The sequence below is a fragment of the Lutra lutra genome, chromosome 4, assembly GCF_902655055.1.
Source record: "Lutra lutra chromosome 4, mLutLut1.2, whole genome shotgun sequence".
Lineage (NCBI taxonomy): Eukaryota > Metazoa > Chordata > Mammalia > Carnivora > Mustelidae > Lutra > Lutra lutra.
In genome coordinates this window covers 17,145,817-17,160,790 of record NC_062281.1, presented here as the reverse complement: position 1 = coordinate 17,160,790, position 14,974 = coordinate 17,145,817, and the positions used below count along the sequence as shown (strand labels likewise).

The following is a 14,974-nucleotide window of genomic DNA, read 5'->3' as shown; positions in this document are numbered from 1 at the left end:
AGGAGATCTGGGTAAAAAATGCACCCGCTCTCCTTTGCCCCCCGGGACGCATAGATAACGAAGCCACACAATCATTCACAACCACTAAGGGGGTGCTAACCTCTCTGTATTTAAGCCAAGAGACCTCAGGTTTGCTGGAACATAGGGGGTGGACATTCCAGACAACAAGGCTGTCTCTCCCTGTTACCTTGGGCTTTCCAACTGGTGGCAGGGGTGGGAGGTGGGGGTAGATCTTAGAGAGAATCTGGTTCTCCCCTGGCTATTTTATAGAAATTGGGGCCTGGAGAGGTAAAGCACTTGCTCCAGCTGACATAGCTCACAAGTGACGGGGCCAAGGGAGAGCTTTGGTTCTCCATCTCCAGAACAGACATATAAAAGTAATAAAATGTTTGTCCATCACAAGCGTGTTATGACAACAAAGAAGAAAATAGATATGGAAGTAGTATTAGACACATATTAGGTAAATTTAGCAGACCCTGAGCAAGTGTAATCTCTCTGCACTTCTATCTTCTCACCTGTGCAATGGGAATAATCTTATTGGTACTGGGTTACCAGGTTGTGGGAGGATGAGCCAAGTGAAAACATGTAAATTGCTCAGGGTAAGACTTGGCACATTGTGTGTGCTAAGTGAATGCTAGTTATAAATATTGGTTTCTTGAATCTGTCACCCAAAGGAAGCTTCAATTAGGTCCTGCTCCTTGACTGATAAATTAAAAAGTTAATTATGTGGCTAACTACTCCCCTCCAAATTTTCCTGTGAAAATCTATCCAAAAGCTAAGTTCTCACTGTCCCATTTTAATGAGCCCCAGAGACAGTGGCAAAGGCTGATATAGAAATTAAGGAACACGGCTGTGCCATCTTTCTGTATGTGCAGCCGCTGGGCACCGTCCTGAAGGGTGATTTGGCTTCAAATCCTGGCTCTCTCAGTTGCTGGCTAGGTGTCCATAGGCCAACCTTTTCCTTTCTTTGGCCATCCATTTCCTCAACTGCAAAAAGAGGGAGTGAAAAGGCTCTTCTCAGTTCTAGATGTCTCTGTCAAATGTGTAGTTTCTGATCTATAAATTGGGGACAATAACAATATTTCTTTCCAGGGTTGTTGTGAGAATTAAATTAGATAGTGCATAGTGTCTGGTGTCTTATGAGCTCCTAGTAAGGATCAGCTATAATATTAACAGCCATTGGAAGGTGTTTGTTTCTAAAGCTAACCGGTCTTAGCTTCTTTCCTCCATGGTCTTGGTCTTTTCCTTTGAAGCCAAGTACAAAGTTTTGGGTGACTGAGAGTTCTGGTTGGTTGAAGGCTGGTTAATCAAGAGTTGGTTCCCCTCCTGTTTTGTAGCTCATGTGTATTCGTGGACAGAATTCGCAAGGGACCTGCTAGACATCAGATGGTACTTGTCTCGGGCACGTTTGTTCTGGGGAAGGAAAGTGACGTGCGTTGCCATTCAGTTGTCACTGCTCTGAAACCATCAAGGCAAGTTGGACTTTGGGAGATCCAGGTTGGATAATCTTTTACCAGAAGTGGAAGCAGCTTTTTCAGAAAATAAAAAAAAAAAATCACTATCACTTTTTTGTCTGAGTGCATCAGAGAATGTATTCTTCTTGGAGATAAATCAAAAAGAGGCAACTGCCCCATCCACACAAAAGTAATAAAAAGTAATAAAATCTCCTGTGAACAGTTCACTTCTTAGTAACCTGGACCCAGAAGATGTGGGTTCAAAGTCAAGGGTAGAATGATAGTAGATGAATCACATAAGAACACAAAGAACACAGAGAACTGGTAATGGATTTATGACATGTTTATGAGACTGAATATTTGCTTTTTAAAGAGCCTCCTTCCCACAGCTTTGCAAGGAAAGGCAGCTCGAAGGAATGTTTCTCCTTGGCATCCTAGAGAGTGATGGAGGGAAAGAGCAAGGAGGAAGCAGAGGTGCTGTTTATCTGGTGACGGAAGAGATAGTGAGCAAGTGACCTATGTCCTAGCCCCTTTGCATAGAAAGTCAACTCAAGGGTCTTAGTTAGATTCTGGGCTAGTGGTCCTTCTGGAAGGGAGGTGTTATAGTGAGTCCTGCCTCTAGGTAGCTCTTGGGTTCCACGCCATGGAGTCCTTGGCACACTGATAATGGACCCATTTATCTCCCACGGCTCTCAGTTCTTCTATTGCCCATGGTCCACTCTGTAACCTCCCTGCCCACCTCACCAGCCACCCAATCCCCTAAGAGCACCATCTTCTAGGCTTTCCTTCAACATATTCTCTGCCCTCACCATCCTCCCACTTATCAAGCCCATCACTCTGTCTCAGATCAATCAATATTAACGCCTAACTACTGCTAATATCATGCATTGAACGCTTACTATGTGCTCATTGCTAAGTGTGCTTTACAAATAATATCTGAAATCCTTACAAAATCCCCCAAAGATGGTTATTCCCAGCTCCATTTTTCGTATGAGAAAACTGAAGTTTATTTGGTTGCTTGACTTATCCAACGTCTGACAACTAACTAGAAGCAGAGCCAGAATTTAATCCCAGACCCTCCCTCTCTCTAAGATCTGGACAATTTGCAACTCAATGTATCAAACTATGTGGCACTATAGGACTTTTCTCAGAACAAATATACGACATAGAAGATAAATGATTGGAGGTGGAGCTGTTCCATGGAGAGCAGTGATGGACACTCATCATATGTCGACCGACTTTTGTTTTGTGTTCATGTCCAAGGTGAATTTTATTTATTAATTAATTCAACGGGATTGGATTATTTTTGAGTGTATACCTTCTTGTTGTAAGCAAGTCCCTTGTTGTAAGCAACTAATCCACCCTCCTTGGGTTTGTAAAATGGGAATAATAAGGCCTCCTGGTTTGCTGAATGTAGGTTTAGAGTGGGTAATTGGGTAAGGTGATGGCATGTGGGAGACCAATTCCAAGATAGTAAAGACTGTTTTCTCATTTATTGAATGACCTAAGAGGGTGTTGCTTTCTTTAAAGACACCAGAACCCAGGTGGACCTTAGAGGCTCTCCTGCCTTGCATAGCAGGGAAGGTCCCATCCACCTGGGAAAACATAAAGGGTGCTAGTAAATGTCAAGTCTGGGAAGAAACGCGCACAGCTGCTCTCATGAGCCAGCCAGTCGCACTACCTTTGAAATGGAACATTTTTATTCCAACTTCCCAGGTGCTTTGTAAAATCCCTTAGTTCAGTTGCTTTTTATGACAACTCAGAAGGCTCTGATGCTGACATCATCCCAGACAGTGGATTGCTGGGGGATGGTTATTTTTCCTAAAATTTCTTTCTCAATGGCTGGATTCCCTGAAGGTAGTATTCCTGCTTCAGGTTACACTTTAGGGAGTGTCTTTCCCCTGGAGCAGAGCCACGAGTTGGACTGCAGAGAGGGACTTGGGCCAGGAAAACTGTACTAGGGATGGGGCTGAGGCAGAGAGGAAATAACCATGGGCCCTTGCAGCTGCCACTCAAAGGAAGAAAGCTGTTCGTTCTTTCTCTCTTATATCCTCTCCTCCATATGGTTGTCCTTAACAAGAGCCATGGAGGTCTCCAGTTACCCCAGAGTATTTGTTAGTGTTCCCAGCAGATGTGTAAGAAGGAGAGTTGCCAGAAAGGGCCTCTGGTTACACAGACATTTCCCATGCAGAGTAAGTGACTTGGGGAAATTGTATATGCCTTTGGGCTGAGTTAGGTCAAGTGAGCGCAGCATGTACAAGTATTCTACTAGGGCATAGAAAAGCTGGGAGGGTCTCATGGGTCTTACTTAGAGTCAGAGCATTTGAGAGCTTGGATTCAGGAGACACTCTGAGGCCCTGGGAAGTTGTGACTTGCCCTGACAGGTGTCTCTTGAGTCTATTAGTCTGTTGAGTTTATTAGTCAAGACACCTGGCTGTGAGTGAAAGAGACATGAGGAAGAATTAAAGAGCAGAGGGAATTTATTGACCCACATGCATGAAAAGCCCAGGAGTGGCTCTTGGGCTATGGGCATGGCTTCAGATCCCTTGTGACTCTGTGTCTTTCTGTCCATTTCACATCCTTGCTCACCTCTGTGCTAGTTCAACACCAGGCAGGCTTGTCTCATTGGTGACCAAGGTAGCCAAACTTTTGTGGAACTCAGAGCTGGTGCTCCTAGAAATAAGGGACAGCATCATTTCCAAAATTCCAGGCCAAGTACCAGGAATGACATGATTGACCTTGTTTGGTTCACATGTCCCATCTCCTGAAGCAATTGCTCTACCCAGGAGAATTCTGATTGGTACCATCAGAAGCTTGAGAGGATGGGGCTGTCCCACCTGAACCACCTGGACTGCCCAAGGGGTATGGGGATCCCTCAGAGATTCTGGGCAGACAAGAATCTCTATGCCATTGGCACGGCAGAACTGAAGGACCATGACAACTGCTCTCTGAGGTCATAGTCTTGTTGGGGAGTATGGCTTGTCGTCTGCTTTTCTTGTAGAGTGATAGAATTTGGTTGCCTGTGGTAAGCAGAATAATGCTCCTCCAAAGATGTCTATACATCCTACTCCCCAGAAACTATGCATATTTTTATGTTACATGGCAGGGGGAATTAAGGTTACAGATTAACTTAAGGATTCTAATCAGGTGGCCTTCAAATAAGATTATCTTGGATGAGGCAAGTGGGCCTAATGTAACCATGAGTCCTTTATTAAATGGGGGGAGAAGGTGGCAGAAGAGTCAGAACCTGAGAGATGGCATTGCGAGGAAGACTCTTCTGGCTTTGAAGGTGGAAGGGAGCTATGACCTAAGGAATGTGGGTGACTTTGAAGGTAGAAAACGCTAGACTTGGATTCTCCCCGAGAGCCCCTGGAAAAGAATCTAGTCCTGCTGATTTTAGTCCAGCGAGAACCGTTTCAGACTTCTGATCTCTAGAACTGTAAGAGAATAAATTTGTGTTGTTTTAAACCATTATGTTTGTAGCAGCCATAGGAAATTAACACACTGGCCAGAATAAAGACATTGATTGACCTTCTTTGCATCCAACCATGGCTACCACTGAGTCCTGGGTGTAGGGGGAGTGGCTTTGTGACATTTCTTGGGACTCTCAGGCAGCAGGCAGTGCCCTCTCATCTCCCTCTTTATCTCTTCCATCCTGCTCCCTAGACGTGGAGGCCAGCTGGACCACCAAGATGAAGCCATACTCTATAGAAGGTGGAGGTATGAGCTGGAAGGAGCAGAGCCACAGAGCAGCCTTGAAATTTCTACCTTAATGCTTTGACATGAGTCATGTCATGAGTGAGAAGTCAATCTTTATCTTGTTCAAGCCACTGTTATTATGGGGGCCTTCAAAGACTCACAGCCGGAGCCAAACCTAACTATTTTGGAGAGAAAAGGCATTAACACTGACCTGTCAATGGATCAAGTCTCTACAAGGTGAGAGCATCCCAAGGGTGTTCTAAGGATGATTTGGGAGTCCCTCCCTGATCTGTAACTCTTTCCTGGGGCCCCCAAGGTCTTTTCCATCTGGGGCTGCCATCTTGGCTTTGCAGCCCTCAAAGTCATCCAGTCTCCTTTGCTGTTAGTGCCTGTTCTTCAGCAGCGACCCTCACTGACCCTGATTCAGCTTGACCCTCTGGCTCTCTGAACCCTGTGCTGTTTTGGTGAGCACCCATGATGCAGTTCTGGCCCCAGGAAACTCGTTCTTACCCTGGCTGGCCTCCCCCCCACCACATCCCACCTACACACAGGTAAATACGAATGCAAGATTTAACTAATATTGAAGACCGTGTCTCTAGGTGTCTGTGTGACTTCAGAGGACATCATAGTTCTAATAACTAACATTTACTGAGCGCTCACCATGAGACAGAAAACTGACTAGTGCTTTATATTTGAAGTGCCTTTAATCCTTAGAATAATACTAGGGGCAGGTACTAGTGTTACTTTACTTTACAGGTAAAGAAACTGAAACTGTATTAACAGAGAAGTTAAATAACATGTCTGAGGTCATTCAACTGCCAAATGGCAGAACCAGTGTATAAACCAGATGGTCTGATTTTGGAGCCCATTCTGTGATACATTAGGTGTGCTGTTTCCCAAGCCCAGGTACTTTCATCTTCTGAGTAGCACTCTACTTCAGCAAAAGGTTTAAAGGATCAGAAAGCCAGGCAGGGTCGCCCCCTATGGTCATGTGGACTGGACACTGCACAGTTCGGGAGGTACCATTCACATTGGCAGCTATGTTAGTTGCAACCCCTGGAGTTGTGCAGTAGACAACCTACACAGCTATAGGTGGCCACTCTAAGGGCTTACGTAAGCTGATAGCAGAAGGTCACATGGAAATGCCAGGAACTCAGTTGGGGAGCTATTAAAAACTGTGCTTGGGCATTAGTGTTGAAGATTAGGAATCAGGGAAACAAGCCAAGATAATGGGAGATAGGAATGCAGAGGACTTTTGCTGGGACAGTCTGACAAAATCCGCTGGATAGTTTCTTTCACTCCCAGACCTGCATTAGATGATTCTTTACAAATGGGGGAGGAGTTAGTTTTGTTGTTATCATAGAAATAATACATACTAATATATATATTTTTAAGATTTATCTATTTATCTGAGAGAGAGAGCATATGAGAAGGGTGGGAGGCGCAGAGAGAGATGGAGAGAATGGCAAGCAGACTCTCCACTGAGCAGGGAGACCGTCACGGGGTTTGATTCCCACAGCCTCAGGATCATGACCTGAGCCGAAATCAAGAGTTGGACGTTCAACCAACAGAGCCACCCAGGTGCTCTTAATACGTGCTTATTGATGGACATTTGGAAAATGCAGAAAAGCTTAAATAAGAAAATAGTAGTCATCCATTGTTTATGACCCAGAGAGAGTCCCTGCTAATATTTTGTTATATTTCCTCCATATATATATATATATATATATACATATATATATATATATAGTATGTGTTCAATCATGTTAAAATATTAACTTGTACTGTTTGTATAATTTTCATCCAGTCTTCTGGAATGGTTCAGGTGGGACTGGGCTGACTCTTGCTTGTCCTGGGTCATCTTTAGTGCTCCACCTGGCTGCTAATACAAGCTACTGGGCGATTCTTTTCAAAACTAACAGGATTGAAGGGGAGGAGTGGGAGTGGTTGTTGGGACAGGAAATGCATCCCAGTCAAACCCAGGGTCTTGAGTATCGAGGGGCCACTGGAACACAGCGGCTGGCACAGAGACTCATGAGCCCATTTGAACACCTGGGAGCTTGTTGACCTTGCAGGTGATAGACTGGTCCTTCTGAAGGAGACCTTTGAGGTGATGTGGTCTAGCCTCCTCCCTTGACTTCCTTCCAGGAATCCAGCAGGTCCAAAACTGCGTGCTGGGGAAGGCCGGATTTGCCATCTACTCTGGAATAAAGAAATGTTCCATGCTTAAAGCAGCATTTTGGTCAAAGGCTGCACGCTGTCATCCATTTAGATTCATAAGTACCTTAGCTTCCTTAAGGCTCTGAGAAGGCCTGCTGCAAAGAAACCTGTTGGAATTGGCTCAGTTCAGTGTTCCCTGAGCTTGTGTAGACAAGAAGTCCTTTCCACATTAATCATCTAGTCACATCCTAAGGAATATCCTTGGGGAGAGAGAGGCTGTGGTACACTGTACTGGCTGTCCACTTAGGCCAGAAGGGACACCTGAGGACATAAGCAATGTCACACTGGGTCAGAGCCACAGTCCTTCTAGCCCAGGAATGTACTCTCTGTTAGGGCCACCAAAGAAAGTGTTGCAAGAGCATGTGGCTGCCCTCTACTGAGGCCAAGTTTAGAGGCTGGAGACTGGGTCCTCCTAAAGGGCTTAATAGCTTCATATGACACTGCTGTCCCCCAAATGGATTTAAACTTTTGAAAACTTCAAATAGTTTATACTAAATCAATTCCATGGGTGCAAATTCTTGTGTGTCTTGTTCATGGCTATATCCTTAGTGCCATGAATGGTGCCTGGTACACAGCTGGCACTCAAGAAAGCCTTGCAAACCAAATGGGATTACACTTCCTATTCTTTTTGAGGGGTGCAGAATTCCTCTGGGAGACATAAAAATCTTGAACTTTCCCTTCCCAGGCTCTCTGACTTACAATTTAGGATTCAGATTACAATTTTCTTTGAAATTTATGTGTGTTGAGTGCTTAACGGATGTGAACCCCATACCGGACACGTTCCCATATAAATAAACTCTATCTAAACTTTCAAAAATCCTGTAAAGTAGGATCGTCTCCATTTTCCAGGTGAGGAGGTTAAGGCTGGGAGACGTTAGGTGACTTGGCTCAGGTCTTATTCTAAATGCAGTGGCAATGCTGAGATTTATGACCCCACGGCCAGAGCCAGGTCAAGCTCATTAACGAGAGCCTGGGGTGATCAAAGGCCCATGAGACACATGAAGAAGAGGGAGGCCCCAGACGAGGACTCCTCCTGGTTACAAACGAAGGCACTTCCTCTTCTGAAAAGTACTTTGCAGCAAGGACTGGCCACGAAGGCTGTCCTGCGTGCTAAGCAGGGACCCAGGGCCACCTGTCCTGTCTCACTGTGGAAAATAATTCTGCCTAAGGCAGAGTGACTCTGAGAATTAGAAACGTGAAGAGTTCTCAGCTGATAGAACAGCTGAGGCACTAAGCCTGCCCAAGCCTTGGTTACAGCAACACGGGGCCATAACACAGCAGCCCGTCCTCCCATTGTCCTGTCCGCTCAGCAGGCTGGTGTTTCTCCTTTCATTCAGCCTTGTGAAAGCCCAGGCATTGGTCTCGATCGATTGATTTTTTTCAGTTTAACTTAACAATGGGAGAAAACCATTATAACACCTGGTTGCCTCTGAAAATGGTGTCTGTTCCTTTGAGCTTGAGCACAAAGGGATAATTAGGGTTTTTTTTTTGTTGTTGTTGTTTTTGTTTGCTGTTTGTTTGTTTGTATTTTAGATTTTATTTATTTGAGAGAACACAAGCTGGGGGACAGGAGCAGCAGAGGGAGAGGAGAAGCAGACCCCTGCTGGGCAGAGAGCCCGACGTGGGACTTGATCCCAGGACCCTGGGATCATGATCTGAGCCAAAGTCAGACACTTAATGGACTGGGACACCCAGGCATCCCTATCCTTCTGTATTTTAGAACAGCATACTCTCCTAGCTGAGGGGATGGTCTTATGGGAAGGAAGGGGTGTCTCTGTCTGCCTGCCCCTTGCAGCTGGGGGGTGCCGCAAGGGCATACCGCGATGTTTTTGTTTGGGGGCTTTCCTGCCGGTCAGTGTTCATGCTTTGCCAAACAAACTTTGTATATTTCTCGCGAAACCCTGGGCATTTCCTGCCACTCAGAGAAGTAACCCGATGAACCCAATCCCATAAAGGTGACAGTGGTGTTTTACCCTCTCGGAATGCCTGGAAGAGGATACTAAATCAAAGTAATTCATTTCCAAGAGGGGAGAACCTCAGGTGACAGTGCCTGGTGGATGGAAGAAAGAATCTGGACGTTGAGGCTTGCTCTTCCTGGAGCCCCTGCAGTCAAATGACAGGAGGTGGTCTTCGGCTTAGTCCTGATCTGGGGCTCATCTGACCCCACTCTCTCGGTATGTGATCTGCTCGCACACTGAGGACCCCTCATCTGGGAAGCTGGTTCTGGGTGGTTGGAGGGGAAGGACTGACCTCTCATCTGAGACAAGGCACCTGCAGAGGCTTGAACGTGCAGCCTGAACCCTATAAGGAGTATTGTCTCCTGACTCCTGTCCTAGTCAGTGCATAGCCTGGGCTCAGGGTTCAAAAATCAGAAGCTTCCCACAGGTGAGATGAGCTAAGCGAAAACCTGGTACACTTCCTCTATGGCGGTGCTCTTAGGAAACCAAAGCAGAGAACATATCACCGCAAGAACTGGTAGTATGGACAATCCATTTCAATGGCACACATCAGTGTGCTAATTTAATTCAAAATTTAGATTGATATACTTCCTTTGTATAATAAGGCTCAACTCTGTGCAGGCAGAAACCCAGGAGCGCTCTCATGTCCTTCCTCTTCTCCACCCCTGTGTCCAGTCCCGTGTGGAGTCCAGGATGCACACCTGAGTATCTCTGAGTCCTCCCTCCGTTATCGTGGTCAGCACCCACCATTGCTCCAGGCTGTGCTGCAGGGGCCTCTGTGTGTCTCTGCTGGGTCCCTTCTAGCCAGTTTTTACTGTGGTGTCTCCAAAATTGTGCACACAATATGACCCGTTGTGAGCAGGCGGAAAACATTAGAACTTAGATTTTTATTTATTTTTAATAAAAGAAGGAATAAAGCTTTAGGAATAAAGCTTTACTGATATTCAGCAGATGGGTTGACCCTGACCTCTTACCCAATCTTGTGCAAGATAGCCAGTCGCATGTCTCCTTTGGTTCAAGAGGTGTCCTGGAGGCTTCCGTTCCAGGCGGGGTTCAGGGAGTATCCCCATGGTTTCTTCTTTGGTTTCTCTCCCTACCCCCCAGCTTTACTGCGGTATAGTGGACAACTAAAAATTGTATATATTTAAGATATACATCTTGATGATTTGATATACATATACATTGTGAAATATAATAATCAAGGTAGTTAAAGTATCCATCACCTCGTATAGTTACTTTTTGAGTGTGTGTGTGGTGAGATTACTTAGGATTTACCCTTTTGGCAAATTTCAAGTACACAATACAATATTGTTAACTGCAGCGTAATATATGCACATTGTTGTATATTAGATTTTTGGAACTTACTCATCTTGTGTAAATGAAATATTGTACACTTTGATGGACATCTCCCCATTTCCCCCAGGGGCTGGTAATCACCATTTGACTGTTTCTATGAGATTGACTATTTTAGATTCCATGATCAGTGAGATCATGCCAAATTTGTCTTTCTGCATCTGGCTTCGTAGCATGAGTCTTCTGGGTCCATCTATGTTGTTGCAAATGGCAGGCTTTCCTTCTTTTATAATACAGCTGAACTGTATTATGAGATCTATCTATCTATCTATCTATCTATATCTATATATCACCTTTTCTTTCTCCATTCATTCATTCATCAGTGGACATTTGGGTGGTTTCCATATCATGACCATTGTGAATAATAATACAATGAACATGGGAGTGCGGATCCCTCTTCAATATCCCGTTTTCATTCCCTTTGGATATATACCCCAAAGTGGGACTGCCGGAACATATGGATCAGGTTTTCTGAGAAATATCTACGCTGTTTTCCATAGTGGCTGTCTCAATTTACATCCCCACAAATGGTGCACAGGGGCTTTCTTTTCACCACATCCTTACAAACCCTTGTTATCTTTGGTCTTCCTGATAACAGCCAACCTAGCAGGTGTGAGGTGGTATCTCATTGTGGTTTTGATTTGCATTTCCCTGATGGTTAGTGAAGTTAAACACCTTGAAACAACATACCTGTTGGCCACTTGTATGTCTTCTTGGGACATGGGACATGCCTGTTCAGATCTTTTGCCCATTTGCTCTCAATGTGTTGCAGTGTGACACTGTGGCTTGTATCTTCTCTGGGGGAAACCTGCTTCTGGATTACATTAAGTAGTTTTAATTGAATGATCTTTCAAAGACATGGACAAGCAACTTACAAGGATCCTTGTGTCACCGTTGTAGATTGAAGATAATACTAAAGGCAAGCAGCAAGGAACCATAAGCTAACGGATGAGCTGTTACACCTCCTGGAATTGGTAAGGACAGCGATCACCTAATCAACTCTGATGCTGCGCTGGCTGCCCGTCCAGTTCAGAGTGATCAAAAATATCTAACGGACAAACATCCATTACTATTGATAATAAACCTCACCCTAAATGTATATGATGCTTTGAGATATTAACTTAATGTAGTCATCATGGTGATTTCCGAGACTTAAAGAAAATCTTTTCCTTGTGGACATTTTCAAACATACACAAAAGAGAAAATATAATCATGAACCTCCACAGCCAATTGCTCGGCTTCTGCGATTGTCAGCCTTCTGTGAAGACAAAACTTTTAAAAACTATTTTTATCGTGAACTCCCTTTAAAGGATTTCGATATTTGTATGTTTTGTAATGTGCATGAGCTCTGTGGTGTATAACAAATATTCGGTGCATAAATTTACATAAATCAAAGGCATATACTCAAACACTTTTTGCTCATCAGGATTTTGTAATCAAATGTTTAGAGAAGGCTGCTTCACGATGCCGTCAGGATGTGTCATCCAATGTTTAGAGAGGGCTGCTTCCCGTTGCAATCAGGCCTTTTCTATGTACAAATCTCATCGCATTGCTCTGTGCAGCACACCCCTTAATGGCTTCCCATTGCTTTTAAGGAAAGCTCAGCAAAGACCCACTTAAGTCTCTTGCCTCCCTCCCCTGCCCTCCTCCTTTGCTCTCTCCCCTCTGGCGCCAGTGCAGGTCGACAGAGCAGACTTTGCACAGTGCACATATTGACCCACGTGTCCTTCTGTTTAAAGGGGGGAGGGGCAGAGGGAGGGAGAGAATCCTAAGCAGGCCCCATGCTCAGCGAGGAGCTGACAAGCAGGACTCACTCTCACGACCCTGAGATCATGACCTGAGCCAAAATCAAGAGTCAGATGCTTAACTGGCTGCGCCACTAAGGCGCCCCTTCTCTGTGTCCTTTTGCCTGAGGGCTTTACACATTCTTCTTCCTCTGCTTCCCTTTCCAGCTCCAGCTCCACTTTCTTTGGGCATCCTTTCCTTCCTTCCAGCCCAGGTTGTGTTTCCCAAATGTGATGCATGCTCATGGAATTGACTTCTTTTCCTGCACTTGTCTGTGTCTGTAATATGTGACTATAAACTCATTATATGACCATGTAGACTCTGTGTAATGATAAGACTCCTTTGAGCGGTGGCTAATGTCAGTGTCTGCCTGTAGACTAGTCTCCAGAAGGCTACCTCCCTAGCATCTATGGCAGTGCCCAGCACACAATTGGCATTTGACAAGTTGTGGACCGAAGGAAGCCTATCTTACGGTGCAAGGTTAAAACAGCACAGGGGGAGAGGCGAACCCTGGTAGATGAGTCATCACTACACGAGAAGTTCAGCATCGCAAGAGATAAGGAACAACGTAGGACAACAATCGGAGTTCACAGGCAGTGCTTGGGTGAGTGCCAAACAAGCCCACTGGATGTCAAGTGCGTCAAGTTCAAAGAGAATGGTCTCCGTGGGGTGGGCTGGGCTGGCTTCAGACAGTATGATCTTTTGAAATATAAAAGCCACATGTGAACAAATGCTGACATCCCAGAAGCTGCAATCCTTGCTTTTTGGGATACCGAAAGCGTAATTTAATTTTGATTTACAAGAGTCTCCAGTTCAACCCTGAAGTCATAATGATAATGTCATCTTCCCAGATCATTCCAGCATGAATGAATCTGCCCTTTTCTCAGGCTCCGTATTCATTATGGCCTTGAAGACGGAGCCGTGCTTTATTAGCAATAACATCTTCCCTTCGGTCTTGCAACAGTTTCTTCCAGTTTGGCTTTTGACTGGGATCTCACATGGTATTTTTTTGGGTTTTGTAATAAAGGGACTTGTTTTTTTTACATGATCTGGTAAATAGAGAACCAACTCTTGGTATTAATTTAGAAGACTGTAGGCCGATTTGTGAAGCCCAGTCTGACATTCGTATAATCTGAGCCTTTTTTTGCCCAAGGGAAGCTCTATTTACATCTGTTTTAGCTTCAACACACACTTGTTTATTTCTCTGGTTTCTTACTCTTCTGCCTTCATTAGAATATAAGCTTCGTGAGAGGAAGGGCCTTCACTGTTTGGTCTCCATTATAACCTCAGCACCTAGGACAGGGCCTGACACAGAGCAGGCCCTCAGTAAATGTTGAATGTTTTCAGAATCTCTCAAGCTTGTAAGTAACTTGAGGAGAGAGGACATTTTTTGTTCTAACCCTTTATTTCCTATGGTATTGCCTAGTATCAGATACTTACTCATAGTGGATGCTGGGAGGACGTCAGCTAAATGGAATCAAAGAGATTTCTGCTTAGTTTTTTGACCATGGTAGAGGAGAGAAGGAAGAACAGGTCGGGGAGGACTGGCTTTAAAATGGATGGACTTACTGTGGAGTCACAGCTCCCTTCTCATTCACTGAGTGACCTTGGGGAGATCATTGGGTTTCTCAGCCTCAGTGTATTCATCTGTAAAACAGGGATGTTAACACCAGTAGTCCTCGACCTAGGGCCCTTGTGAGACATTCCTTCTGGGAAGAGCTCTGTAAACAGTGAAATGCCTAGAGATATGAGTTGTGTGGATTCTGGCCAAGGCAGTTAGGAAATGCTGGAGATTCCCATAGGGCTGTTGGCAGTGCCCTTGGCCTTCGGACAAACAGTGGCCCCAGAAGTTAAACCTGCTGGGTCCAGATTTCCAGGTCCCCGTCTCTATAAGCTCCTCTTGTCATCACCTTCCCTTCTACCCTGCTCTCTCCTGTGGCTTTTTCCTCCCTCCCCCACCTCCAGCCTTGCTTTATGCTGGCTCATCCAGCCTGTCTGAATTGCCAGATGAAATGTAACTTGATAGCCTGAGTTATCTAGAATTACATTCCAAAAACATCTCTGTGCTTCCTCAGGGGAGAAAGGAAAACAGGGACCATGGCGAAAGAGGGCAGAGAGGATACTCTAACTGTGTTCTACTTTTTCTTTTATGAAATTTGGCCTACGGTTTCCTAAAGAAATTTTCCTAATCAATGCCAGCCACGCAGGTAGAATAAGGAGTCTCCTACCGGGTATGATCTGAGGGGAACTAGAAGGTCCAGCCCCAGTCTCTCTTATTGGCCTGAAATTCTCCCCTTACCTGCACTTTTGTGCAGGTATGATATATTGAAGGTATACATATTATATAATGTATATATAATATATTGCAGGTATAATATATTGAAGCCAATATATTTTCACTGAAGATCACAATTCACTGTTATCCCTGAGCTGCAGTTAGGGTGATGTTAGATTCCAAGGGCCTGGAGCACAGAAGACAGAAATGGAAACCTTGAAAGGACCATG

General features: G+C 44.8%; 1 long non-coding RNA gene across 1 annotated transcript; it reads left to right on the top strand.

The window, feature by feature from the left end:
• Nucleotides 1–2,594: 2,594 nt before the first annotated feature.
• On the top strand, nt 2,595–12,755 carry LOC125096969 (uncharacterized). Its single transcript, XR_007126451.1, has 3 exons — nt 2,595–2,717; nt 5,121–5,390; nt 11,585–12,755. It is a non-coding gene; the product is annotated as an uncharacterized LOC125096969 (long non-coding RNA).
• Nucleotides 12,756–14,974: the final 2,219 nt, after the last annotated feature.